This window comes from Canis lupus, chromosome 14, assembly GCF_003254725.2.
Source record: "Canis lupus dingo isolate Sandy chromosome 14, ASM325472v2, whole genome shotgun sequence".
Lineage (NCBI taxonomy): Eukaryota > Metazoa > Chordata > Mammalia > Carnivora > Canidae > Canis > Canis lupus.
In genome coordinates, this window is record NC_064256.1 from 48,185,715 (window position 1) to 48,212,068 (window position 26,354).

The 26,354-nt window shown below is 42.2% G+C and overlaps 1 protein-coding gene and 1 long non-coding RNA gene across 11 annotated transcripts in view; one reads left to right on the plus strand and one right to left on the minus strand.

Moving 5' to 3' along the window:
* The window catches only part of ELMO1 (engulfment and cell motility 1), a 526,001-nt gene that overhangs the window by 128,953 nt on the left and 370,694 nt on the right, over positions 1 to 26,354 (minus strand). The window contains exon 1 of one of the 7 annotated variants that reach the window (XM_025464643.3): positions 5,177 to 5,317. The exons of the other annotated variants lie outside the window; for them this stretch is intronic. The gene's annotated coding sequence lies outside the window, so the exon portion shown is untranslated. Of the gene's footprint in view, positions 1 to 5,176; positions 5,318 to 26,354 lie in introns of those variants that run through there. 7 annotated transcript variants of the gene reach the window in all.
* Positions 1,813 to 25,193, plus strand: LOC112670730 (uncharacterized). Of its 4 annotated transcripts, XR_007402105.1 has the most exons (6): positions 1,813 to 1,938; positions 2,636 to 2,936; positions 3,281 to 3,864; positions 4,481 to 6,175; positions 11,863 to 11,992; positions 17,795 to 19,010. It is a non-coding gene; the product is annotated as an uncharacterized LOC112670730 (long non-coding RNA). The 4 variants fall into 4 exon arrangements; XR_003143165.3 differs by lacking the exon at positions 17,795 to 19,010 and adding an exon at positions 25,061 to 25,193 and having other exon boundaries at positions 3,281 to 6,175; XR_003143162.3 differs by having other exon boundaries at positions 3,281 to 6,175; positions 17,795 to 19,011.

Sequence of the window (26,354 nt, forward strand, 5' to 3'; positions counted from 1 at the left end):
ATGTTGAAGGTAAGGATTTTAAGACCAAATTAACTGTAAGAACTATTTAGTCAATATTTTCTAGCTAAACAAAATTTGCAGAATTGAATAAGACGACAGCAATTAAATCATCCCTTTGCCTCAATTTATACTTGTCTTCATAAAGAATTATCTGTTTGCAGCAGAGTTACCCTCTCAATCAAGGTTTGCATAGCTTAATATTAAAACTAAACCCATGTTTCCTGAACATACTGAGTTGACGGAGGTGGTCCAAAGTGTGGTGAGAGGCGGGGGCACAATATCTAGGGACAGAAAAATACCACAGATGGTGAATGTTGCTTTCTGCAATTGGAAAAAAAAAATAGCACACCTTTTAATTCCCCATGCCAAACAGAGTAATGGAAAAAACAAGATTTAGCTACATGTTGGGTTTTCTATGTACAATGGTTAAGGGCAAAAGTAAACAAATTTGTGAATACTAATATTTTGTTTCTCTCTCTGTTGTCAGGGCAAGTGTCTTCCAGATATTTCACGGAGATGAAGAAGAGATGCAGGTGCCATGACATGATGATGAGGTGGGAGTCACTGGCCTGTTGTATCAGGAAAGTTCTTTGGAGCCCAGTACTGTGCTGTCTATCATAGACTAGTCACTAACCACATATGGCTATGGACACCTTGAAATATGTGGCTAGTATGATTGCATAATTGAATTACAAATTTTATTTAATTTTAGCTCATTTAAATTTAAAAACTGATAACTTCAGTTATTGAAAAACTTTTATGTACATTCAGAACACGTTGGGTATGTGAATCTACATTTTTAATGGTAAATTTTATGAAAAACAGATTTCCTGTGAAAATTTAGTAACCAAATTGAGTTTTGCTGTAACTGCAAATTACACGTTGGATTTCAAAGACAACATAAGAGATTGAATATAAATATTTTGTTAATAATTTTGTAGTTGCATGTTGAAATATTTTGGGCATGCTGGGTTAAATACATACATTATTAACATTTCTAGACCTGCTTTTTTTTTTTTTTACTTTTTAAATGTGATTACTAAAAAAATCAAAATTACATATGTAACTTGTATTATATTTCCACTAGACAGTTTTGGTCTAGAAAGAGATCTACCATATTATCCCTGTAGGACATTATTTTTTGAATAGCTATTGAAATTGTCTTTTACACATTCACATACCTGGTGTAATAGTAGAAAGTGCATAATATTAGGCATGTACAGCAAAGAACCCGTGTTTTTAAAACCTGCTACTGAGACCCCTACAGATCCTTTTTCCATCTAGCCATGCCATCTTGCTTGTATGCTCTGATCTGCTATTTCTTTACATGTCAAACTGAAAACTTCAAGGACATCACTAGTTTTCCTTTTTCCATCTAGTGATCTAACTCCTTTCCCTCCATTTTTCATTCCTAAGTCTTCAGTGGGAATGGCAGTTTTAAAAACAGATAGAAATGGAGATGCTCTGAAGTAGGGAGTAAAGGATCCACTCACATCCCGCCACACACGCATTGCCCCAGTTCCATCAATGGCCCCCAACTCTGAGAGGCATGGTTTGCAAACTATATCACGATCAATGATTTTCAGGTCTCATCTTTTGAATCTTCAGTTGCTCCATCAATGTTTGTCCTCTGCCACTAGCTGGAATCTCTTTCTGAGCTGGGTCTATTAACAGGGTCTTCAGAAAGCATGGTAGCCCTGGTGATTCCCACATCTACTGCGGGTCATGCATGCCCCTAGACCGGCTGCACTGTTGTTCCTGCCCCTTCAAGACCCAGGCTGTTGCTATGGCAACTGCAAAACATTCCTGGCAAATGAGAGCAAAGGGCAGCCATGGAACTGATGACCTTCCACCTCTCACAGCTGGCCCAAGAGGAGCCGATCTCACATAGAAACTGACCTAGTTCGTATCCGTCAAAGAAACACTCCTTGGAATGAGGTGGCACATCGTACAGTAACACAAGGGGATAAACACATGGGGCATTTTGGCAAACGAGGTTTTACTTAACTCAAACATCTTTTCCTAAATGGCATTCTGAAGAATTTGCCCAACCACCCGAAAATGCCTTTCTAATTTGACTTTAATTATCACAATGGTTGTTGAATTCAGTTTCCTGTGACCTGAAACAGTTTCCTGTTTCATCCGACAGAATGAGAGCTGAGAAGACCCCCTTCCCCTGTCCATTCACACTCCTTCCATCCATGGATGCGGCAAACACGTAAATCAACATGTGTGAAAACACAAGCCACTTGCCAGTTCCTAGCTTGGTAAACACAGGCAAATTCCTTAATATTTTGGTGCCTCAATTTCTCCATCTAGAAAATAATCCTGTTAGGGCTGTTTGAAAGATTTAGTGAGTTATTATATCTACATAAATTGTATTGAACAGTGCCTGGCACACAACAAATGCTCAAGGCAGGTTAGCTTTTCCTATTGTGATTGATTTTATTCCAACTGCTAGGAGAAATGAAGGATTCTATCATTCCAATTCTCAATGAATTTCTTGTTTTTAAAAAATATTTTATTTAGATTCAATTTGCCAACATCTAGTATAACACAGTGCTCACGTCATCAAGTTCAATGCTGAATTTCAGGGGTCGGATTTAACATGTTTATTTTCACTTTGACCTTTCAGGCAAGTCTGATGGTGACATGAAAATCTCAGGAAATTTATCTTTTACTCACCTTTACATGTATGATTCTAATATGTCCTATATCCTACAAATGCCATTAAGAAGAAGTACGAAGTAGCCTTCTGCCTCTGGAGTGAACAGGTAGCCATTTGGCAGCTAAAGGAACATGTTCCTTTCAAGTCCCGTTACCCTTTTTTCATCCAACACTGCAAGCTGAGAAACGAGAAAGCCACCATGTTCTAGAACTATTTCCAAGACTTCTTCATTCAAACCTTAAGTGAAAACACCCGGGACCTCATTCAGGTACTGAAGCCACTGCTTAGGTCAGCAGTTGATTGGTATAGGGCTGTGGCAGTTTTTAGTGGACCCTTTGCAATAACTTGAGGGCAAATAAACTTGAGGGTAAAATAAACTCTGTGCTATTTACCCAGGACAGAGATCCTACGTGGCCCTCAAATGGGTCGTCATCAAAGTATTACGTGATTATGCATAATGTATTTTCTTAGCGCCCGGAGGGGAGAGTTTCATAGTTTTCAAATTCTTAGACTTCCATGATCTAAAAATAGATTAATAACTACTCTTAATTTTTAAAAAACATTTTTACTGCTTCCATAAAAGGCCGTTTCTTCTCTCATTCTTGCCAACAGATGCCAGTACCTCACTCGTGTAAGTGATGCTACCGGGGGAGAGAAGACACCAAAAGAGGATGGAGGGTCATTCTAATGAAATGACGTCACTTAATGCACACCCGTTAGAAACCAGACTTCCTCAAAAGTGTGCGTGTGTCAAGGTGTGCCGAGGAACAGGATGCAATAGGGAGAGCTCACGTGCACACACTTGCCTCCGACCAGGTGGAACTCATCTTGGCACACCATCTTGAGCCTCTTGGGATGAAAGGACAGCCTACATTTCTAGAGGGGCCTTCAGCTAACAAACAGGTCCCTAACCTGGTCAAGTGACCCGGTTCTCCTATACTGTGTACTGTGACTCACAATGAGGAAACTTGGCCATCTCCTCCCATGGCATCGGGTCAGAAGAGCAGGTCAGGTCTCTTTCCAACCCCTCTCACCCTGCTTTCGGGTCTTCTACAGGCACAACCTTCCCAGCTCTTTTGTTTCTTTACCCGCTCGTCACAGACCCATTTAGGACGCAGCAAATTCCAATCTACAGCCACGTGAAGACCTACAACATGCTCTTCTGTCAAAAGGACACTGTTATAAAGGACAAGCCAGTAAGATTTCCCATGTTCAACTATTTCATGTGCATATATTTCTGAACCAGGTGATACTGCTTTCTTCTCTTTCTCTCTCTGTTGTTTGAACCCAAGTGAACTGTAAATAGAAGACATGCAGTGTGCTGTCAGTCTTCCTGGCACATGAGATGGGAAATTACATTAAAAAAAAAAAAGTAACAGTGATGAAGAAGCCTCACAACCAGCAGAGATGCTGGGGAGAGGTTCTTAGGCAGAGATGGAAGCCCCAAGTTCAGCCCCCGCTCTCTGCACCCACGCCAAAAGCGATGCCTCCCCTCTCCATGTTCTGAAAGATTATAGTTCCTCTGGAATCCTACACTGTGCTTGAGTTCTGTCTTGCCACATATATTTTTAAGTTTGCAGCTAGAAGGGTCTCTAAAGGCAAAGAGTTTTTCCTTTTCCATGCTGCCCCTCCATTGCCTGTTTACAGCACTGCTTTCTTATTTTTTCCTGCTTCTACCCAAAGAAATCGAGAATTTCATCACCAGTGTCAAAAAATTAAACCCCAGGGAGCAAAGCAATAGCTCGGAGCAACCCTTCCCTGGCAAAGAGCCAATCCTTGAATATAACTTTGCAAACCCTCTCTGGTTTTCAGGTTTAAAAGGATGCAAAACAGAGTCGCTTGGAAGCGTGGTTTTTGGCAGCCGAAATCTCCCTGACTTCAAGTCATCTTTGCAATTAATTTTTAGAAAGAGAGTGAACATATTCTGATTTAGAGACAGGTTTCATGAAAGAAGTAAGGGGCATGACCTAGCTCAGTTGCACACTCCCCAAGCCGAGATCAGCAGTGCATGCAGAAGAGACGCCTCCTTCTGTGCTTGGGGGTCTGAAGAAGTGTTTGACAGACCATTGTAATAACATCTCTCTTCACAATGCAAACACCAGCAACACAGTCAAGCCGCTCACCGCTCGGCTCCGTGCCTGCACCTTTCTCTCTCTCCCCAGCAATGCACAAGGTGGACTCTTATTAATTTAGTTGGAAAAGCACCCTCTTTTGAAATGGATCTATACCCCGGCGGATAAAGCAAGACCCCACTCCTCATACTAATCCCAACTAGACAAACCAATGTTCCAGTATAATACACAGGCAACTACGAATCCGATCCTACCCAAGCAATGCATGCAGGCTTTGGAATACAGAAGCTCACACATCACGGGAACCCTAGAATGCCTGCTCCTCCATGTGCTCGTTCCAATTCCTAGTTTTCTCGGCAGACAATAGGACAAGGCTGCATTTTAGCTCAGGCTGCTAATACCGGCGGACAGATGTGTAAGGCGGAGGTTTACTCACCAAGCTCCCGTAAGTCCATCTTTCCCAACTACAAATACTGCTGCTAAGCCTGCTGCCGCCACCAAATGACTTAGAGTCGTCCCCCAGAAGAACAATGTGCTGGAATACCAGATGGTTCCCGAGTAAGCTTGTTCATGAAACAGGTTTCCAGTTGAGCCATGTGAATGGAGACCTGCCGCACACCTTTGAATGATACACACTTCAAGTCCAGAAGAATAAGCATGTAGCTTTGCTTATGTTTATGGAGCCCGAGCCCAGGGGTGCTCCCATTGGCAGGAATCGCAGAAAGATCAGCCAATCAAAGGGAGCCTCCATTTCAGGGAAACTCCTGCTCATTTATTTAGCATCTTCAGAGATCATCGGCTTTTCTAGGAAGAGCTTTTCTCTTATAGTATCACAAGAGAAAAATAACTTCAATTCTGGTGCCCTCTGCTCTTTCATCAATAAACATACGTAGCTCCTCTTCTGGGTATTCCTCTATACCCCCACTTTCCTTATAAAGAACTTAAAAAAAAAAGGAAGGAAGGAAAAGAAGGAGAAAAAGAAAGAGCTGGTGATGGGCTAGAGATAGTTCATATTCATCAGCCTCCACCTTGTTGGGAGGAAGGAGGGGGGAGCGCCTGGGCTCAATAATTACTGATTCTGTTGCCATGGAAACAGACTGGCTGCAGCGAGTTGGATTCGTGTAGAACATCTGCTGCCAGACCCATAATCAACTGCAATCTCATCTCTCCCCCTCTCCCTACTTTTATTTGATTGTGAGTTTGCTTTCTCTTCTTCTCTTCACATGCAGTTTTTGTCCAGAAATGTCATGTAACTGCCTTACTTTGTACACTCGGCACACACACACACACTAGAAGTGCTCACACGCCCAGAAATGCGTGCACGCAAGGGTGCATCCCAGCAGGACTCCTACGGAGGAAGGATCTCTACTCTGATTCCCATCCAGAATGTAAACAAGCATAAGCACAGTGCCTCCACCGCTCATGAAAATTTACTGTAAGTTAACCTACAGAGGTAGCGGGTTATCTTTTAAAATATTTGTCATCTAATAGCCCTGAAAGGCCCCCAAATAAAAGTTTGCAATGGTATTTCTCAGGGGGCACTGGCGATGGTTCCTAGCAAATCTTTGCAATGAAGCGATTAAACGGAGAGGCTCGTAGGAGATTTTTAAGCACAAAATCTTTAAGCTCAGCTTCTTCTCTCACAGCTCACAAGGCACCCTGAACATGGGCATCTCCTTAGGGATGTCCTCAGTCCGTTTCTATCTGCCCCCCCCCCCCCCACACACACACACACCAACTCCCGTTCGCTCCAAATTCTTCTAGTTACAGGACAAGAGTTCATGTCAGACTCTGGATGTGCTATCTTTCTCTTCAACAGCAGGGGCCGCCACTGAGCAACGAATGACTAAATGGCCAGGTCAGGCCCAGAGGAGACCCAGGCGGTGGGGATCTCACCTGTGTGTCTGGGGAAGCCTTCAGCTCTACAAAGACTGAGCATGGCAAATGTCAAAGGAGGCTATGATTCCGGCTTAAGATAGAAGGGAATTCTTCCCTGTCCCATCATCACGACTATCAAGGAGAGCCTTCTCTTTCCTGAAGGTCTCTACCAGCCTGGTGCCTTCAAACCATTAATGACACAGAGCAAGCTTCAGAGGGGGCTTTGCCCACCTCTGGAACCTGAAGCCAAGGTGAACCATCTATCTACCTCACATTCGCAGTTTAATAAGCAGCAGTAGCCCTGGCCTCATGTATTCCGAAATGAGTCTCAGTATAAACCTCATTCCCCTCTGGCTCCAAGCGCTCAGCTCCGGCACAGTGGTCTCGAGGTTGAATTTGTCCCTTCAAGAATCTGGATCCTCCTTTTCCATTTTATCTCTTTTTTTGCCCCCATGAGGTTGGAAAAGACTTCTTGCCCATGTCGGTTCTCTCTGGCCCCCAAATCCAACTCTGGCCATCTTCCTCAGTTCTGTCCAGATGACCTCCACCCTCTGGGGTGGTGCATATCTCGGGGTTTTTTTGACTGCCTTTCTGGAACATTCCTAACCTCTTCTGCCATGAGGACATCTCCCCCCACAACCCTGACCCTCTCACCCTCCTGAGAATATCCAAATCACCGCTGTAGTTAAGCAGCAACATGTCATTCCAACCTGTCATTTGTTCTACAAATGCACAGTGACCAAACAAATTGGTGTGGTTTTTGCCTTATGGCACACTAACTTAGTAGAGGAGGAAAAAAATGTGAAAGTACACCCTTCCTATGGGGTATGATGGAGAGTTATGTGCCATGAGCACAAATGAAAAGTTTTAACTTACTAAGGTGAGGAAAAGTATCTCAGAGGAAGTGATACTTGAGCTAAGATCTAAAGGAAGAGTAAAAATTAGTAAACTAAAAGTGAGAGGAACAGTGTCTCAGACATAAGGAAGAGCACATGTGAATGGCGTATTTAGATGTACACTGCCCAGGAGGGGATGCGGCATCTTTGAAAACTTGAAAGACACCAAATGCTGATTGCAGTGGGAATGATTAAAATTTAGGATGGTGTGAGATGACCTTGAACAGCAAGCAAAGGCTAGACCTGTAGGGTCCTAGAGACTACATTAAGGAGGTTGGTTTTCATCCAATTAGCAAGGACAAACCATTGAAGTACTCCATTGAATGATTCCCTGCCTCTCAAAACACCTACATAATTCAATATAAGAAATGATCTATTTCAAGGCATCTGTAACTTGTTGGACTGGTCTAGCCAGCATTTACTGGACAATGAATAGTCCACAGAGCATTCTAAGCACTTTTATATGAATTAACTGATTTAAATCTCACAAAAATGCTATGAGGTATTACTATCATCCCTATTGTACAGAATAAGGAAACTGAGGCATAAGGAGGCTAAGTAACTTGACCAAGTTGACACAAGGTGGCAGAGCCAGGATTTGAACCAAAGGATTCTAGCTCCAGCTTCTTTAAATTAGTGATCTACAGGGGCCTCCTGTGTCAGAATCATTGAGAGTTCCCCAAAATGAAGATTCCTGAGATCCTACTGCATCCTTCCTGAACCAGAATCTCAGGGAGTAGAATCTAGGAACATTTCCTCAAGCTCTCCAGGGGATTCCTACACACACCACAGCTTGAGAATCACTGCTAAGAGATGTATCCATAAAGGAAATGAATTGTTTTTTAATGTATAAAATGGGGAAGAACTTTTTTTTTGAGAATGGGAGGTGTGTGTCTCACTGCTCTAAGCCATCCCAAAGGATGCATCTATATCAGACCAAGGTCACCTTCCTTGGATTGACTACAAATTCTCAAGTTGAGGGTGGGTACCATTGCACAGTGTGGGGCTTGGTAGCTGCTAGGAGCAGGCATATGAATGAAGAAAGAACATGGGTGTTCTTAAAGACAAGATTCACTGGGTGGGTAGAGATGCTATCAGACCTGCCAGCAGTAAGACAGGTAGATCACGTAGTATTGTGGACACTAAGACATGTCATAGATTTTCTTCAGGTAATGTTTTCCTAGAAAATTCATTTTTTAAGACAAAATTGCAAGGTAGTCTGAGAATATTTTTTGTCCTTCAGTCTGTTCTATCCTCCTCATCTATTCAAAAGCTAGCGAGCAGGGCCTTTGGTTCACCAAGCCAGTCAAGGTGTTAGTTCTGAGAAAAGAGTGGCTTTGCCTACATTTCCACAGGGGCCCCTTTACACCGAATAGCTACACGGTCTTTGGAGAAACTTCCAAAGAGTTTTTCCATAGAATCTTGTCTAGTAGTTTTGTTACTGAGATCACAGATTAGCAGTTAATTTGGCTATTGCTGTATATTCTTTCCTTACTAGACCTGCAATGAAAGTCTATACAAGCCTCAGAGCTGCTGTTGAACCTCAGAAAAGAGAAACCGAGGGATCCCTGGGTGGCGCAGCGGTTTGGCGCCTGCCTTTGGCCCAGGGCGCGATCCTGGAGACCCAGGATCGAATCCCACATCAGGCTCCCGGTGCATGGAGCCTGTTTCTCCCTCTGCCTGTGTCTCTGCCTCTCTCTCTCTCTCTCTGTGACTATCATAAATAAATAAAAATTAAAAAAAAAAAAAAAAGAAAAGAGAAACCGAGATTTTATTGGTTTGATATCTGAACAAGCCCCCAAGAATTTGCACAAAGTGTAATGGTTTTGCACGGCAGAGGCTCAAAATGTATCATCAGTGGCATGTCATCAAGCTTCTGAACACATTCAGCTTTATTATGCGCTGTCTACAGATAGGAGAAGGAGATCACAGCATCAACCTGGAAGATATGGGGAAAGAAAATCACCCCTGGGCACCTGAGCAAAAATCAGAAGAAATCTCTTTCCATTTCACCCCCCAATACAGCCTGTATTCCCTGCTCTGCGCTGGGTAGGCACTGCTGGTACCATTACCCTGCAGTTTCTTGGGGGAAGATACAAGCTAATTAAATTTTATTTCTTTCCATAAACATGATGTAGTGAATATATTATTACCAAATTTGATGTATCATTCATATACCTTTATAGTACTTTTAAAATAAATTCACAAATCAAAAAAGAATCGTTAGATGATAGTATTTTTGGATCAGTGTCTGTTGCAGAATGATTTCTAAACTAGCTGGCTAGATTTCCCTCAGTGAGCCTACTGGTCTTACCTGAAACGAACACAATGAGCATTTAAAAAGGAGCTGAAGGGGATGCCACGTACTGGCTATGGAGATGTGGCACTAATAGTAAATCCTTCCACTCTCCTACTCCTGGGCCCAACCAGATTACTTCCACAATCTGGCCATCCATTTCATCAGGATGCATGTTCATCACTTGCAACAATGGATATGATGGTAATGACTTTCTTAGTTTATAAAATGGCTACAGTGAACCCCATTTTTGGGTCAATTGATTCTTAAGAAGAAAGTCATGAGGGTCAAAGTGAGCCTCAAAAAAATTCTGACCATGTAGGGTATATATTGTAGAAGGCTTACCTCTGACTACATTTTAGTCTTCTCAAGGCACACTCTCTCTCCTGGTCATCTCTGCAAACATGCATGCACGTGAGCACATGCATGGACACACACACTGACTTCACTTCCACTCCGAAGAGAAACAGGCTTAGTAAAGCCCAAACCAGACCATATCTCCCAAGGATGTTAGGTTAGAGGTAGCATTTCCGCCCTAATAGGTCAGAAGTGTAATGACTACTGCTCAGTTCAACTGTTTTATTTCACTCAAGACACATACTTCTTTAGTTGGTTGGGCTTAACAAGTAGATAGTTATCTCTGATTTTTTTTTTACACGGTGCATTTTAAAACCAAAACAAACACAAAACTTGAACTAAACATGGCCAGGATAACTTTTAGGTATCTTTTAATCCCCAAGGGGAGATGATCGTAACAATATGTCATAGAAAATCCCCATACAAAGGTAGATGCTTCTTTGTTTCACCCTACGGGGAGATGACCATAAGCAGAATTTACCAAGTCTGCTAGTGTTACTCTATCTTTAGGTCCCAGGATGCTAAGCATCACGTGATATACCCTTGTCATCTTTGGGAGGATGGGAGAAATAACAACAAATGTATATGAAGTGCTTACAATGGGCTGATAACATTACAATAATGCCCATTTTCCAAAAAGGGAAACTGAAACCTGTAACATTTAAGTAGTATGTCTACAGTCACCATCCAGCAAGGGTGAGACTCAGGACTAAACTTGTGCCTTTGAAGTACCACAAGCAGTCTATTATACCATTGCCTCAGAGCTCCCATAAGAAAGTTGTTTGGAGCAGGTGAGATTATTCCAATAGCATACTAAGGCTGACTTTTATTTTTGTAACTCATATTTATGAGGCATTAATGTGAGTAGGTTTATTTCCCTAGACTTTGCCATTTTTGTATTTCCCTTAAAAATGCCTAAAATATAAGCAAAACCTACAAACACCAAAATAAAACCAGATCTACAAAATGCAAACATAACTACAAACAAATCTTTTATTCTTCCTCTTTCAGAGCTTGACTTCTGATAGGTGACTATGATTTGCATTTATAGGGTTGAAGACTCAAGGTTTGGAAGTCTTTGAGGTATGATAAACTTGACCAAATGGAATGGGCTGAACTGAGAACAACATGAGGGCCAGAAGGGCAGGGACCAATATGAAGCATCTGTTATAATTCTCGAGTGCCTTCAAAGAAATAGTTGGTGGAATTCTGAAAGCTTATCATCTTGCCAGCTTGTATCTTCCAAATATACCAGGGAAATGCATTCCAGAAATGCAGGCTGATAAAAAATCATGCCAAAAGGAAAAATGAAAATGCCAAAATCCTTAACTCAGCCTTGCCAAGCATGTCCACTGGCAATATGGTGGCAAAAAAATCTACTGGGCCAAAGGTAGGATATTCTTTAGGTGACACAAAATGAGAAACAGCTTCTTCACCATTAGGAAAAGGGAAGCTTTGGGGCTGTTACCACATTCTTCTTGGGTTTCAGCTCTCATGCATGAGTAAGCCTCTTCCAATTCTGAAACACATATCAATTTCACACACAAGTGATTCCACCTTTCGAGAAAAAAAATTAGTTTCTGATATTCTCAATAAAAGAACCAATTTCACAGCAGTTGGTAGAGATTAAATCTATGTTTTATCAAATAGAGTTAACATTGATGCCTTTACTTTCTCTGCTCTTTCTGCCCACAGATTTACGGATAATCTGTGGTCCTGGTCTCTTGTTACAACAAGGAGTACATTGCAACAGAACAGGGTAAACCAGAGAGGAGGGGGGAGAATGGAGAGTCTGCTGTGCAAGAGGGCAAACAAGATCAAGAAGGTGAGTAGATGCAGTTCATCCAGGCAAGGAGGGAGGAAGAGGAGGTTCTAGACATGTAGGTAGTCAGTTCCCCGGGATCATGTTCTGAGATGTGAAAGGGGATCTAGTAAGTATGTACAGGGCCAGATATGGAACCCCAAGGTGAGGACACCCCCAGGACCAGGAGGATCACCATACAGAATTCTAGGGCCAGTCCCGTTTAAACCAGTTATTTTTATCTTGTCTCTTGACATCATCAGAAGCCAGTCACATCACAATGATGTGCCCAGGGTTTCAGTGAATACCAGCAACAACCCAGCTCTCTAGGAACACCTGCTCGGAGTGCACCTCCTCCTGGCCAACTTGCATTGCCAGAGCAAGGACAGACCTGTTCTTAAACTCAGTTCTTAAAAACCACCAGCTTGTAAGAGCCAGATCACTTCAAACTGCTCTCTATTGTACTTCCAATTAAAGGAAACTTTGAAATGTGTACCATAATCCTCTAGGCAAATGATATTGACAGGTTATTCCCAACTCTCACAAAGAACGAGCCCTGAAACCTAATTTGTGCAGCAATTAAATTCGCACAAAAATATAATTTTATTTTATTGCTCAGTACTTGCCTGTATCTTTAAGCTAGCAACTGCAGGAAGGAGTTAATTTGATAATATAAATAAAAATTGGCCCCGAAGGGCAATAACCAATCCATTTACATGCAAAAATACTCTTCTTCCAAGTCATCCCAAGGCAAATATGAAACATGATTTCCAAAATGCGTCGCCTACAATTCTCTCGACACAGTGACAGGCATAAGAATTGTGGAGCAAATATTTCAAATAATTGCACATGTTCAGCCATGAGTAAGTGCTCTTGCTTATATTTTGGGGGAATCTATTGTGTGTTAGACATTTCAGCTGTTCTGTGCATACACCAAATGTCCAGTTTGGGAATAAGAAACTGGCCTCCATTCATTCAACTAATGTTTAGGAAGTGCCTATAATGCGGGGCACCTGAGTAGCTCAATTAGTTAAATGTCTGACTCTTGGTTTCCACTCAGGTCATGATCTCAGGGTCATGAGATTGAGCCCGAGTTGGACTCTGTGCTCAGTGCAGAGTCTGCTTGAGATTCTGTCTCTCTGCCCCAGCACCCCCACCCCCTGCTCATGTACACATACTCTCTCTCAAATAAAAAATACATCTTTTTTAAAAGGGAAGTGCTAATAATGCACTTTCACATGTTGCTACGTATTTCTTTCAAGTCTCAGGAACCCAAGAATGCAGCCTTATGTCTTGAAACTAATAAAGTACCACTTACTAAGTTTTATCTTTATGTGTTTCTTAAATTTCATGTTTTTTTTTTTCCCAGTCAACAATGCTCTGCTCACCAGATAAGCTTCTCCATACGTTAAAGCCCTCCTAAGGGTGGTCCTTCCTCGATGGAATTCTCTCCTTCAAATTCCTTCCATATAATGCATGGGCTTGTGCTCTTGCACGTGTCATGTTATTTCATAATTACCTCTTTGCAGAGCTTTTCCCAATGCTGTGAACCCCTGAGAGTCAGATTTATTAACACAACATCAGGAATAACATCTCTAGATGGCTCTAATACCTTAGCTCAAAATATAAAATCTTATTGAAAACCTTTATACTTACAGAAGTTACAAAAGCTTTCTGAGCGCTCCTCTGTTATCCTACCCAACATCATGGATAAAGTTGGGAGACGAGGATATCTTTGAAAACATCTCAGTGACTCATCTCATGTGTCTCCCATTCCTCCCTCCTCCCACCTCTGCAATCCCCAGCCTGAGAGGGAAGAGCGTGCGCTGGAAAGCACTCCTGAAACCTCCCTCTTGGAAACCCATGTTTTAGGCAGTCCAGGTGCTGGCCCAGCTCTGTCTACTGTCTGGTTCCTTTTTTCAAGGATGTCACATCTGTTCAGAACTCCCTTCCAGTTAATGAGTCTTCCTTGAATGGAGCCTCAGAGGGCTTTTGATCTTTGTACCAATCAACTTCAGGATAAAGACGCAGGGACTGACTAAGCCAGTACAGCTGGCTTAAACCCATGCTTTATTTCAAGGAAGAATAAACAAAACTTAGCTTGAATTTATAAGATGGGGTGTTGAGATCAAAGAATTCCCTTTAGACCAGAACCACTAATCATACCAGATTTGGAGCTTGGTGACAGTTCTGCATCCCCATATTTTAAAGTTGGCTTTAAAACTATGACTGTAAGAACATGCATGTTCAGAAGAAAAAATGTACAACATTAAAAACGTAATAAAGGAGGAAAAATTATAATTAATCACACCATGCAGAAGAAACCATTGTTAAAAAGGTTTAAAGCTTCTTAGTTTTTATTTTTACTTAGTTAAGATGTAATTTGCATTCTGCTTCCCCTACATTTAACATAATATAAAAAAGTTTTTCTTATATTTACTTCGTTAAAGATTTTATTTATTTTAGAGAGAGAGATAGAGAGCACGAGCAGGGGAGAGGGAGAAGCAGGCTCCTGGCATGGCAGGGAGCCTGATGGGGGCTGGAAGCTTGATGTATCCCAAGACCCTGGGATCATGACCAGAGCCAAAGGCAGATGCTTAACTGACTGAGCCACCCAGGTGCTCCATTTTCTTATATCTAGATACCATCCACAAATGTGATTTTGAAAGACTGAAAAATTTAATATGTCAATAAATGTGCTCATAAATTATCATATTCTCTTTGCTGAACTGTGGGTTATATCCCATTTTCTTGCTGCTATAAATAACAATGAAATGAACATCTAAATATGTACCTTTTTCTCCCCCAAATGTCTATGGTTCTAAATAGCCACATTGTACTGTGTTACTTTATAAATGAGGTCATCAGCGGTTGGTGGATTTCCCAATAGCACTTTGTCCCAACAGCTTTCTTAAAATTCTATTGACATGCCAAGGTTTCTACCAGCAGAGTGGTAGCAAGGGGTCCTTTAAAGTCAGTGTGGATGGCAAGTTTTCTTTCCTTTTTATGGAAGGAGCTCCATGCTCTTCTGCCCCACATAAACAAGGGAGGTGCAGAGAGGGGCTAACTTCACAAATAACTGGAGGCTGGCTCTCCCAGACTCAGCCACGGCCTGGTTTGAGATGTGAATGTGTTTGCAAGCACCTCAGCCCCTGGTCTCTGTGCAAGAGGCACATGCCAGCAGGAAAAACCAGTTGGCTTTTGTCAGGCAGTAAATACCACCAAAATAAAATCTGAAAGTGTTTTTAAGCCACACACATAAAATTCCCCACTCCCCACCACCACACACACACACTTTTTTTTCTCTTCTAGAAAAGGTTTCATTTTCTTTTTTGGTCCTAAAAGAAATCATCATTCTGAAGAATCATTTCTTCTCATGTCATAGGTTAGCCACACAATGCCCTTCACTTAAGGACTGAATTTATTCTATAGTTTGCAAAGTTTGTTCTAGAATATACTTTTTCCCTTTAAAACATTATCAGCTTATTAAAAAGAAGCTCAAAATACTTCTCTTTTTTTTTCCCCATTAATGGATGGAGAAAAGATTCAATCCAGGTCACATGTGTTGAGCACCTATGTAATTTTTTGGTAGGTGCCCTGGCATAGGAAGAATTTGCCCTTGTTCTGAGGAGTAAGAGGGAGAGAGTGCGGATAACTAAGCATAGTATATGACCATGGTTTTCAGTGGGTTCATCTAGGATTCTGCAGTATGGCCTCAAAGCAGCCATGAGGTAGGACAAGGGGTGGCCAAGGACCTGTGTTAAGCAAGCTAATTTGCTAAAAGAAGTTTTCAAACTCAGTGTATGGCTGAGTGTGTTAAGTGCTTTAAGTGCTACAAAGCAGGGAAAAAGAAAGTGTGCCTAAGAGGAAACAATTAATTCCACTTCCATGGAAGAGCTCCACAGGGCCCATGAGCTGGGCATTGAGGGATGGGCAAAATTTCAACAAAACAGTAAAGCGTCTTCCTTGTTGAGAAAACATGGGTAAAGACAGAGACTTTGAAGCACAAAGCATGCTCAGGGAACCATCAATAGGATTAATGAGAGGTTAGTAAGGGTCTTGAAGCGTGCAATAGGCATTTTGCTTAGAAAAATAGCTTGCAATGGAATGTGGAGCTCTTATTATCACACTGTAAGAAGAGGGATGAGGCAGAGATTTTTGAGTGTGGATATATTATGAGAAGAATTATGTTCTAGAAAGGTGTTTCTGGGGGCACCTGGGTGGCTCAGTCAGTTAAACATCTGACTCTCGATTTCAGCTCAGGTCATTCTCAGGGGTCCTGGGATCGAGTCTTGGGTTGGACTGGCTCTGTAGAAAGAAAGAAGAAAAAAGAAGAAAAGAAAAAAGAAAAGAAAAGAAAAGAAAAGAAAAGAAAAGAAAAGAAAAGAAAAGAAAAGAAAAGAAAAGAAAAAAGAAAAGAGAGAAAAGAAAAAAGAAAAAAGAAAGAGAAAGAAAGAATGAAAGAAAGAAAAAGATGATAGATAGATAGATAGATAGATAGATAGATAGATAGATAGATAATAGATAGATAGATGTTTCTAGTAGGGGAAGGAAGCCTCCCAGGTGGGCCGAGTCCAGATTCAGGGAGAACAATTAAAGGACAGATACAATCTGTATAAGAGACGATGGTGTTGGGAAGCAGGGGCATAGCAGGACAAGCCTGATGGTTTTCTTTTTTAAAGATTTTATTTATTTATCCATGACAGACATAGGGAGAGAGGCAGAGGGAAAAGCAGGCTCCCTGGGGGAGCCCGATGTGGGACTCGATCCCAGGACCCCGGGATCGCGCCCTGAGCTAAAGGTAGATGGTCAACCACTGAGCCTCCCAGGTCCCTCCAGATGGCCCCTTCTTTTGCACTGGTGGTTCCAGAGGATGTGGGGACCTGGCAGGAGAGGAGAGGAACCAGGGATCACCCCAAGGTTCCAAGTCTAAGGGGCAAGGTGGAATGCCATGCCACTCCTGGAGTGGAAGAATGGTTGAAGATCGGAGACTGAGTGGAGAGGAGGTAGGAGGGAATCAAGAAGAAGGGCTTGGGGAACACATAAACATGAGGGTCAGCCAGAGGTGGAGGCAGTGCTTCAGGAGTCGGGGAACGAACAGGATCCCAGGAAGCACAGGTGGGGACACAAGCCAATGCTTTGGGACGATGGAGCAGGATGAGCACTGGGAAGAGACCTGACACTCGGGAGGTAACTGCTGACCTAAATAAAGCAATTTCAGTGGGCGGGCGTGGGTGAACATCAGACCACAGTGAGTGGAGGAGGTAGGCGAGTGGAGATGGCATTCTCTCTTGGAAAATTTGGCAGCACAGGGAAGGAAAGAGATTGGATGAGAACTTGAAAGAGGAACGGGGGTGCAAAAAATTTTTTTATGGATAGGAGAGATTTGGGTAGATTTTTAGGTTGAAGAAATGAAATTGAGGGGGAGGAAGGGAGGATGCCAATAAGCATAAAAAAATGTAAGGGATGGAAAGATTTATTTTTACAAATTTTTTGATGTCTATCTTTTTCATCAGAGCAGGGAGTCATAACAATGTGACTTCTTTCCAGTCTTAAATTAGAACAACTCAACAATTCCTCTCAATCTCCACTTGCCTCTAAGAAATCATGTCTTTTGTGGCGAAAGAGGTTTTTGACTGTTCAAAACACCTACTAGTGTATTTTAGAGGTATGTTTCTTTTCTTGAGCTTAGTTACACATTTTCGTTGTCTTTTGATTTTTTTTCTAAAAATATCACTAGTAACTGGAACAACGATAATTATCTTATTTCTTCTTTAATATGTATAGTGTGTCATGTATCTATTTGGTGTGTGTGTTCATTTCCAGAGCCACAGGAAGATGGTGTTTAAGAAGGAGAGAATCAAGGGCTGCAAAGAAGGCAAACGACAGAGATTTTAGAATGTCCATCAGAGGTCATTCTTGACCTCATCTAAACCAATGGCTTTTGTGGCTAAAGAGGTTCTCAAGTATTGACAGTATAATTGAGTGCTTTTTAGAGTCCTATGTCTCTTCTTCTGCTTAGTGGTATTTTTAGTGAGGGCCAAAGGCCAGTTGCAGTGGATTGATAAATTACTGGGAAGTAGAAGAAGAGGTGGCAAACAGAGGCAACTATGTGAGGAAATCTGACTTGGGGGGAGGGCTGGATGGAAGATTAAGAAGGAGTTATCTGCTTGTTTTTTCAAACACGAGACACGTGAGTACACTTATATGCTGGTGAGAAGACTGCATCCAAGAGGATGAGATTGATGATATAAGGACCAGAAGGGATGACTTGACCAGTGGTGTCTCAGAGTAGATGAGAAGAGAATTCAAAGCACGGAAGGAAGAATCCCCCTCTGGGGCCACAAGGGACGCCTTCATCTAGAAAGGAGAGGGGTGGTGAGGGCAGATATTGGAGAACAGCCCAGGGTCATGTTGTCAGCTCGAGGCAGAGCTGGACTAGGATTCATTCCTCCCCACACCTGCTCTAGAGCATTGTGTCATCACTCTTGTACTTTCCCCCTCATGGAAATGGCCCAAGTGTTTTACATATACTAGGACAAACCATACAAAATAATTTTCCAATTCATGGGTCAAATATTGGTCATTGCATATTATCATGCATATATCATTATATATATTTAATAATATATATATTAAGCTCCATAATTCACAGATGAAAAGGCTGAAAAACATGGTAAAGAGGGTAAAGATATTAATGTTCCCAAGGCCACCCAGCAAGGAAATAACGGAGCAAGGGTTTGAAGTCCACTCCTTGAGTCCAAGGTCAATGCTCTTGACTTACTAAATCTGTTTACTGAATGTGCTGAATTTATCGATTGAATTTATTCTTCTTTGTGAATTTCCAAACCCTCCTCTTGATTCCTCAGGCAAGGGAGGCAGTTGGGGAGCAGGGAGGGGTGTGGAGTGATGGGTGGAGATGGGGAGCCGAGGCCGAGGCTGTGTCTGTGGCAGTTTCAATTCCCCTTTATCATCAACTCTGTCCTAAAGTGTTTTATAACTTGAAAATTCAATGAATACAAAATGCTGGTAAACTGCATCCCAAAACCACTGATATCTTTTACTCACAGCCTTATTTTTCTGGTATGTGCACAAGTGAATTTTTATCTATCTGAAAAATTTCAAAACCAACTCTATATCCTTGACTGACCAAGGTCTGCGTGGTTGAGGCTTGGAAGCAAAAATCAAGAGTTGTCCAATGCCCTGACCACAATAACGCAAGCCAAGCAGCTTTTTCCAACACATTCAGGGGCAAGAGCATCTCCATTTTATACACACTTTTTATCATGACAGACGCATTTTAATAGGAACAGCAGCTCTAAGGCATGGGTCTTACCCTTTCCTGCTTCTGCTAGAAGAACTCTTAGTGGCCTGGGAGCTTTCGGACAGAAGCTCATGCTCTGTGATTCACAAAATGGAAATCTGGCATTACATGCCGGTGACATTCACTTCTGCAGCAGCTCAAGCAGCAAAAAGCCATATGCCACACACCTCAGATCCAGCCAAGCCACGCAAACGGAAATGTGAAAGAGAAATAGGGAAATCAGGACCAGAAAAGTTCTCGGGAGCTGATTGCCTCCAGCACCTAAAACACACAATCGCTGTGGCAAGAATCAAATCTTCCTACTCTTATGACACTCTTAGATAATGCATTTTTTTTCTAATTTAAGATCACTTTGGGAGGTAAAGGTAAAATATCAAAGACAATTTTTGTGAATGGCACGGTGTGCTCACGTTTACTATGCAGCGAGGCTGCTACACAGGCATGTGTCTGTTGGCTGTACTCAGGGAGACAGCAGTCACCTATATGGGTGGACTGCCATCAGGCATGTGTGTCCTCTGCACTGAAGGTCTCTCAGCAGCCATCCTGTGAAAGGATAAGCACTGTTATTGACGTTATTTTCCCCACTGGCCTGGAAATAAGACTACCGGGAAACAGCGTACTCCCCCAAATGGTCAGCATATGTGAGCTAAAATGAAGGGGAAAAAATGAAACAGAGGGATTTCTTTTTTCAATAGGGGATCCAACCACTCTCCTGGGAAAAGAGAAATTTGGTTTATTTTATGACTGCCCTATGTCTTTGAGGCTTTCAATCACCTTATAGAAAGCTCTGTAGGTGGAAAAATAATTACTACTGCCATTTTTGTTAAGAAATGAATGGCGAAATCATTTTGTAATTCCCTCAAAGTATTGACATCTGAAGAAGAGACTCCGATTGAAGGATCTAGAAATATTTCTCAATAAGGCCTACTGGTATTTTGGACAAGAAAATTCTTCATTCTGCAGAACTTCAGAATACTTATGGTCTCCAGGAATTGAGTAAGAGTGACCGTACCATATTTAAACAGTGTAAATTAATTCAGTTTATTGCCTAGGAAGACTGTTTTAAATAATGTGTGAATTAAACACTTCTGGCCCTTTATTATTTGACATTCAACCCAAAGTAATTGGGCAGATACTATTTCAAAAACATCTGGAGAATATTAAGGTTTAAAGCTATATTTCTTGTTCCCAATGGTATATTGACTTAACTGAGAAAGAGAAGTTTATAAACAAATAACTACTACTATACAGGTAGGAGAATTTTTCCAAAAGAAGTTCAGACTTCCATATCATGGGGGCAGAGGAATAAAATTTCATTCTGAATGAAAGGGAAATGATAACCATCCAAGGTGGTACCCCTGAAGTGGCACTGTGTAAAATCCTAAAACAATTTCAATGAGCAGATGGGGGAAGGCATGGTGGCAGAAGGAATGAGAGTGAACACATATCTGTGATATGAAAGTACCATGGCATACACAAGGAATTATGAGCAATTCATGACATGCAGAGCTTAGAGCAGGTGCAGGGTGAAGACATGAGAATGAAGCAAGAAAAGTAGTTTATGTCGACTGAAGAGAAATCTAGACATCTTGCTAAGGCCGTGAAACTTTATGAGGCAGGCAATGCACAGGCACAGATGGATTAAAAGCAACAGTGATATGGTCAGATATGTGTTGGAGGACATTTGGAAAGTGGGAAGGTTTCAAAGCTGGGGGATAAGTTACTGTAATAGCTGGTGTCTCAGTTAGTTACTGCCATACTAATGCCACGTAACAAGTAATCCCATAGCTAAGAAGTTCTTCTCATACTCACAGCTCTTTAGGTCAGCTGAGTGGCAGTTTTTAGCTGCAATTCTGGGGGCTGACTAGAGAAACCGTACTCTATATGCCTCATTCTGAGATCTACACGTAGGCACAGTGGCCAGCCAGGGTACGTACTTTATCTCAGGATGAAGGCAGGTGTGCAAGAGCCCAAGCCAACCGCATAAGCAACATTCAGGCCTCTGTTCACTTCACATTTCTGAGCATCTCACTGGCCAATGTCGAAAGTTAAAGGGCAGGGGAAATAGGTTTCACTCCCCCATCAGATTGTGACAAGGACTCCAACGGAGACATAAAGAACTGCAACCAGCCATTCAACCTACCAGATGTGGAGTGAGAAAAGCGGAAGATCTGAGCCTAGGCAATAATGAGAAGGCAGAGGAGCTTATAGTGATTGTAGTGACTTTGGCCACTGATTGGTTTCCCAAAGAGAAACTAGTCTGTAAAATTCCAAATAGAAACTCACTGGCCTGCCAGCTCCATGAAGTCAGAACCCACCTGTACTCCCGGTGCCTAGCACCATGCTTTCTGTGTCATGAACACAAAGTAATCTCTGTTGAAAGATGAATAGCAGTTGAAGTGCAGGTTAAACAGTGACACCATTCACCAAAATGGGGAACACTGACATGACCATGCCGTGCATAGGAAGGTTGCGGGATAGTGACATTAAATACCGTCTAGTTACCAGGCACTGAGTAGACCCTGAGAATACAGAAAAATGCAAGGCTCTGCTCTCAAGGAGCCTGAGTATTAACAGACCACTGCAGCTCACTGTGGTAAGTTCTAGGGTAATGGTATTATTCATGGGGCCAGAGCAAGGGGATCACTTGAGGAACATCTCTGTACGCTGATGCCACCAGTGACAATGGCCAGCTTGAGAACTTTCCCAGGGAAGATGTAGGCCCCGTGTGGGAATGATATCTGAGTTAACCACCTGCCTACATGACTTCCTCCCCCATCATTTCCCTGAGAACCTACTACTGTTTTTCATTTCAACAGAACTGCATGGAAAACACATAGAAACAAAAGGAGGGGCAAAGAGGAGGATTGGAGAAGAAGAAACTAGCAGTTTAGAATTCTCATCTTTCATATTCAAGTTTTCTGGTTTATTTTTCTTCCTACAACAAATTTAGCCTTGTTTTGGTACCTTCTTCTTCCCTCCCCACCTTTGCACCTGTTTTTGACCTGCCTGACCTAGTGGCTCTATGCTAGGTACAGGTGGAGAGAGCAGCTCGCATTTGGTGTTGGACCAGGTGTAGACTGGACCGATCACTCACTGCTGCTCAGATATAAAAGCACAGTTTTGAAAAACTTGCACAGGCATATAACGAATTTAGATTAGCAGGGGAATTATACACATTTAAATAATAAAATACATTTTTAAACGTCTGATCCCTTAGGTCTGGTATGTTTGCAGGAGATATTTAGACATTTCACCTGGGATCTTCTAACTTCTCCTACCTCTTCTGCTGGAGTCTTAACAAATGGTTTCTGACACTACTCTCTCATTCTGACTCCCGTCTCATCTCATCGAGGGCACCTCTTTGCCTTCCATCCCTTGCCTCTTCCTAACATCTGGCACCCTGAGCTGGCAATAAAAAGCACCTTCATGACAGCCCCATTATGTTCTTCTGTTCCACCTTAGGAAACATAGCCCTTGGTACAACTGTGTTCCCAACTCCCATAGCACATAATTTTCTCTGCAATTACAAGATAAATATTTTCTTTTAAATCAAGAAGGACTCGTATTTTAGGAGAGATTCCCATCTAATGGTACTCTCCTTAGCTATCCAACTCTGATTCTTATCTGCCCTTTAATTTAAGACACCTAAATCTCATTATGCTTTACTTAAGATGTAGGCAATTTCCTTTTAATTGGACGTATACTAACAAAATGATTTCTGTGCCATTATCAAATCCCTAACACAATCCACAATGGAATATGAAATTCAGGTCATAGGAACCAGTTAACAACTCATGCAGCACCCCGAAGTGTACTTAACAAAAGAGGAAGAAGTTTCAGAAGTCATTGAACAGAGTTATGGAGAGCAGCGAACTTAAGAGTCCCCATTATGTCCATGTTCAGGGATGGTCTGCAGCTGAACCAAGCGACTGATATATCGTACTGCTGCCCAGCAGAACATCCCATCAATTCTTTTTGTCTCATAATTGGCAAGTATCAGGTTAGTGCATGTTACTCACACAAAGAAACATACTGACTTCTAGGAAGACACTGGAAATGCGGAGAGCTCTAAGCTAGACCTTGAGTGCAAAGAAACCTCCGAGATGCGTATGTCACTATTGTTAGGGCTTATCCAAAATTACTCATCAGACTCAATCACAGTAATTATCAGTTTTATACATGCTCTAGTTAGGGCAAATGTCAAGAAAGCAAAACAGGCTAGCAGTGTTTTCAGCCAACTAAACCCAATAGTTGATCTTTAAACAAGTTTTACATGGCTTAGCTATTTTGTAGGGAAATTACATCAACAGAGTCAACAAAATCCAACTTTCTCTGCATGACTCCGGATACAATCCCTTCATAAAGAGAGATGGCCAGGCTATCAAAGGCATGACCCAGAACAGTCCTTGGAAATGGGCCACTTCATGATCACCCCCACGTTTCTCACAAAAGCCACACAGATGCTGTGCAGCTGGGACCACCAAGACAGCATGCTGGGATGCGTGTTCTATTAACTTAATCACTAAATCCACAGGAGAAGCTTGTCTTTTTCCGAAAATGTTTGCCATCAGCGTTGCCATGACTAGCCTTTTCCTTTTCAGAGGCATTTAGAAACCTGTGTCACCTAGTATTTGCTTTAGGTCACACTGAGCTAAGTAGTTTATCTGTCGGACTTGGTCCAGGGCTCAGAGCCCGCCTCGGGGTGTTCATTTTCCATCCCCATCTCACAGATGAGCAATCTGGAGCTCAGCGGGCTGAATCCCTTGCACAAGGCTATGCAGCTGGCTGGGGAGGCCTGGGCTCTTGAATGACCAGTGTGCTGTGCTTCTGAGGTTCGGCTAAGCCCCTCAGACACTGAAAATATGTCTGTGGGGAGGCTGGGGAGGAGCATCCCTCACTATCAGGAACCCACACAGGACTTTCTCCTCATTTAGGAATCTGCCCCCACTGTAGTCAAAGTCTCCCTTTGCAGTCAAACCAAATTTCAGTGGGTTCCCACACAGAGATATGGGAAAATCTGTAGTTCTAGATATTTGAACAAACTACCTCAGAAAATCAAAGCAGCTCAATTATATATACTACATGACCATGTGCAAATGACTGTCTATTTAGGTTTTGTCTGCTGGCACCAGCACCTCCCATTTGTATGGGGCAATTTACAAAGTCAACATTTAAGGGCCTAAGTCTCAGTGATTTGGGGAAATACCATTGTTATTATTATTGTTGTTGTTGTTATTTTTGCTACCACTAGTTTACAGAGTGAGAAAGGGTCTGGGGGCTAAAGGACATGCTCAAGGACACACTGCTGGCAAGGGACCCTGGGACAAGGCTGCCTTCAGACTTTCCTGCTGGGCTCAGGCTCAGCCTCGTTCTCTCCTCTCCACCTGGCATTCTCAATGGGGCAAGGATCGTGCCCCCAGGGGGAGAAATTTGGTTCTTGGAGGAACAGGAAAAAGAAAAAACAAACAACTTACTTTCTTAATGTATAAAGCACAGATATACACACAATACATAAACGGGTAACAATGTATTTGGTAATTAAAATTTCAGGGGGAGGGTGATTAAGGGAAGGATGTCTAAAAGACATCCTAGGGAGGTGGTAATGCAAGAGTCTGGGAAATAACACTTCATGCCACCTGCCTTGGTCAGGCCCATGTCACCTGCAATTAAAACATTTCTTTTTAGAAAGTGTACATACTGGGGTCTATTTAAAAAGATGTCTCTTGAAAAAAACAATAAGTTAATAAAGTTGGTTTCTTTCTCAGTCTTTCAGCTGTCTCTAGATAGCACAATTGATACTGATGAAGACTGTAGGAGACATACCTTGATTGCTGTCCCAATGGAAGTGGCAAATTTCATTTAAAAAAGTGAATGACCTTAAGTGAGTACCTTAAAAGCACTCATTTAAACACATGCACATGTGCACACACACGAAGCCATTTGCTACCTATCCAACAGGAAACATCAAAAGAAAAAATAAATCTATTCGTATAATGCATTTGCTTCTACAGGAAGTGCGATTTCCTTCGTGTCAAACCTAAAGACCTTTGTGAAACATGAGAAGCCTCTTGAATAAATACTTGTAAATGGCCTAGACAGCTGAAAAATGGATAACCTCCTTGTACGACATCAGGGCCCTTTAAAAGACTTCTCCTCTACTTAAATATTCATGTTTCAATTAAAACATACACCTACTTTATTAGCTACCCCAGGCCCCGTTCAGATCAATACCAGCAGCCCTAGATGGAATTCTAATGAAGATAAACAACACTGAGTCCTCCCCAGCTTCCCCTGGGCACGGATGCACAAAGCCTCCTTTCACAACTTGCTCCAAGATATTTTACAGTCACCTGCCTCATGCAAATGAGGAGATTCATGTTTATTCATGGTGAGAGTTACAGACCACGTTTCATTCCTTAGGCCAGCTCTGCTAACCAACAAGAGCGCCGTCTGCACCACTGTGAGGTTGAGCTGGCCTAGGAAGGGGACTCCGGAATATATAATTGCCCCCTGAAAAGCATGCACAGAAAGTCAGTAAGCTGGAAACAGTTCGGGGAGTGAACATATTTCCCTTTCTTATTCATGCAATCACTGCCTTTAAGCTCTCAAACAATCCCTTGTCTACACCACACCAAAATCCATGAGAGGTGACTAGTTAGTGGCTATTTTCCATGGATAATCTTCCAGGGGACTTCCCAGGATGTGAGCTCTGTTCTGCTCTCCAATGCTTCCTAATTGAGATTTTCTCCCACTGACTCAGAAGGAGCTCGTAGCCTAGCCAGGGGCAGCTGCGGCTTTGTCTGATGGGCCTGGGTTCTCCCTGTGCACAGTCTCTCCTATTTTAAGGGATGGCTTCTCATCTGCAAGCCCCGAGATTCCAACCTCTATCGTGTGTGCTTTGCATATTATGCTGCTGGGTAAAGTTTCAAAATAGTGCTTTTGCTCTAGAGTGACTACATTTTTCAAATCATTAGTTTCTTACATTTTGGCAATTTGAAAGCACGGCAAAGTCATTTGATCTTGTTTTTAATGCCGATTTTGATAGCATCTAAGGTAACA